We start from the raw sequence: 3,784 nt of genomic DNA, 5'->3' as shown, positions 1-3,784 counted from the left end.
AAAAAAATTGAGAAACAACAAATGAAGTTACTCTTGTCAAAATATTGACCAAAATCAACAGTTACAAGGAAAAGCCAAACCAAAATGCCAAAAGCCACCAACTCATCTTGAAAGCCTTAAAAACCAAACCAAAGGTTGTTCTCAACCAAACTCAGCATTCCAAAGCTATTCGTACTGATGGAATTTCAATCCAAGCATTTATTCAAAACTTTGACCAAATTCAAACTTTGATCAAGGCTTCAAAGTTAAAATGCCTAGCTTCCCAAACTAAAAATGATCATCTCAAAACCCAAACCAACCATCCTACTAGACCAAAAATACCCTTTCGGAGCTGATGAAACTAACAAAATCTCATTTGACAACCAATACTCTAGATGTTGACTAAATCACTTATGAACTTTCAAAAAGAGAAAAACTCTCACCAAACTCAAATGAATGACCAACGACCAAACTATTAATCCCAGCAAGTCATAAATGACTTGGGGTCGCTACAGGATAGCTCTAAATGCTGCAAACATTAGAAAATGATGGAAATAACCTGGAGGGTCATAATAGGGACCAAACAAAGTTGTGTATCATCATCATTTATTTTTTGATTTTTATGCGAGTGATAACCAAAAGGTTGTCTTGGGATAATACAGTAACCTTTCCTCATAGGGGTTGAAAATTTTCACTTGTCGCCAATTGCAATTTTTTTTATAAAACCCCACTTGTGGCAATACAAATGTATGTTTTGTTGTGCTTTGGGTCAAGGGGTCCTTTGAAAACAACCTTTTTTTGTGAAAGTTAGGGGCAAGGTTGCGTACACACTAACCTCCACAGACTCTAACACATTGGGTATGTTGTTGTTGTTATTATTTTGACACTCAAACTAATAATTACTGGAAGATTAAATGTATTTTTGGTACCATATATTTATAGCTTATTTTTTTTGTTTTGGATGAAATGACATGCTCTTTCCTTGTTGATTATGTTTCGGATGTTCTTATCAGCAAGTTGTATCATTTAGAAATGGTATGGATAAATATATAGTTTGTCCTTATCAATTGTACTAAGATATGTGACAAAGAGTTCTCATGCTAATCCTTCATGGATGTTCACGGGAATTATGGTTGGTTGGATTCTATTACTTTGCTTGACATTGTTCTTCTAGACTGTCCATATAACGAAAGTTGATTTGTAATCATTTTGCATCTTCTAGATGCTAAATGAATGAAATCTACCTTGATAAATAAAGAAATAAATAATGGAAATGGATAGTGGTTGTGCTTCCCTCATAGATGAATACATGATTTAAGTTTTAAGGGTTCAACTTTTAAGATAATGGCTAGGGTGAGTCTTCCTACACGTCTAGGTTCTCTCTTCTAGACAAAGCTGGGGGGTTACCACCACATCCTTTTATAATAGAATTGAAGTTCTTCATATGCAGGCGGGGTAGAAAATCTTCTCTCAAAAAGAGAGAGACCAGAGATTACAGAGGAAGGTACTCGGTTAAAAAAAGATACGGCAGTCAGAACAGCTTCAATCCAAAATTGACTAAGGAAATAAGAAATCTACAAGCCTTAGCAACCGCTTTCCTGCGGACCTTTTGTAAAAAAAATAGGGAAGAAAAAAGACACTAAGTTTTGCGAAAATGCTTTATGCCCCGAAGCACAAGCCATACTTTATTTCATACGATTACACTTTCACACAATAATTCATTTGTACCCCACTGACATTATATCTTTATCTATGGACTATAAGTACAAACATCACTTTTTAAAGTGATACATAATATACTTGAATTGTGCACTTTGTTTGGTTAATCATTTATCAATTCACACTATTGACAAATTTGCATTCAATATTTTCATCTACATCTATAGCATTGAGCACTACTTTATATCAAATATACTTTCAACGGTTATTTGACACGATCCAATACGACATAACTTATCTAGATTTTTCATTTTTCATCATTCCAGGTATGAGCCTTTGCCAAGATTTCATAAAGTGGTATGTCTTCATGCTCTTTTAAAGAACTTACCTCATTATCATGACCATATTGATCATTTTCTCCTCTCATTCCTCAAGGTTTTTTACATTTGGAATCGATTGGTGTATCATGCTTCAGGCATGCCATAGACTTTACCTCAAGGACTTCTCATTGAAGCATTTGCACCTGAATTATAACATAGGATCATCAAATTCATATGGCAATTAATTTTGCAACATTATCCAAATTAATTGTCTCTTGAACTTCAAGTTCACAGTTTTCTACCAAGGATCTAGATAATTCATCGCACTCACAATTTTCAGTTGTCAATCATCTCTTCCCCTAGTGTTAAAAAATCTAACATTCACCCTAACATCATTTAGGGGTTCATCTTTATGTGTGGTAGGGCAATTAAATTAGATATCTCATATTCAAAGTTTAGATGGAAATTATTTAATTCCTTACCCTGAACCAATTGTGATTGGAGAACCTTGTTGGCTTGAGGCGTACATGTGTTGCTACATGTTAAATAAACTCATCTCATACCAAATCATGTTTGGGAGTTTTGTTCTCATAACCAATGGTTTAACTATAATTGGAGGCATACATTTCTAATAAACCAACCAAAATTATCAACGTGATTTCACAATTTGAAATTCTGCTCTTAATTTAATAATTCGAGTAAACAACCTTACAAAAACTAATCTGCACATATGACCATCTCATAGATGCAACTATTAAAATCATGTAGTTTCAAACGATCACATGGTAGGTGAACAAACCCATATTCACCTTTTTATATGTTTTAAAACTTCAAGAAATACAATATCAATCTTATCTGGTACAATGATTAATTTATCATGAGAACAAGAAACACAAGAGAATTCTTGAACAATCTTTTCTTACTTCAACATATAGCTATGTGAATTCTAAATTACTTTTGTATAACAATTGAACTAATGGTCAATCGGTCATGCCAACATATTTTTATTCCAGCAAATTTCTAGTTTACTTTTCCAAGTGATTCGATCATCATGCCAATGTTTGTATACAACAAACAAGAGGAAAAGGCGGGTAATTTTTTACATAAATATTTATAATGCGCTTTGCTTGTAGTAATATGAAGATATTAAACCTTCTCATAATTTGTAGTCTCAACATGATAATTTTTCTTTCAAACCTCCAAAACTTATTCTTTTTAGACTTTCTACAATCCCAATATGATTCCTCTAATAGTAATATAATAGCTTTTTTGGAGCTCACAATTAATTTTGTGTACTATCATATGATACCATCTATATGGTGAACATCTCCTTCAATGAGAAAATTATATTACTTTGGTCAAAAGTATTACAAACAGGATATGTTTTTTGCTTTACTTTTGTCGTACCATAGGTACACAACTAATGATAAATTTATATTTCCACACAATAGTATTATTTTGATCATGGCCACAACCTTTATAGGCAAGAATCATTTCTTTATTTTGCCTTTCGGTAGTTTATAATTAAACATATTGTAATACTTATGATGTACAAAAGTACACGATCAATGACCGTTTGTGCAACACAATTATTTATATATTAGATGTAGCTTTATTCAGCTACCAAATGAAACCGAAGAAAAGAGAAAATTTGTGTGTAAAAATTACAACACATGAAGAAGAAATAAAAAAAATAGGAAAGAGTCGCTATCGTGGGGAAGATTTTCCAACTTTTCTCCACATTTAGAAATTTAGGTCCATAAAGTAACGTGAAAAATAACTATTAGGGTTGAAAAATAGAGTAATCGAGTTAGATAAAATATTTG

This window comes from Solanum dulcamara, chromosome 8, assembly GCF_947179165.1.
Source record: "Solanum dulcamara chromosome 8, daSolDulc1.2, whole genome shotgun sequence".
Taxonomy (NCBI): domain Eukaryota; kingdom Viridiplantae; phylum Streptophyta; class Magnoliopsida; order Solanales; family Solanaceae; genus Solanum; species Solanum dulcamara.
The sequence above is the reverse complement of the archived record's forward strand: the minus strand, read 5'-3'. Positions refer to the sequence as shown.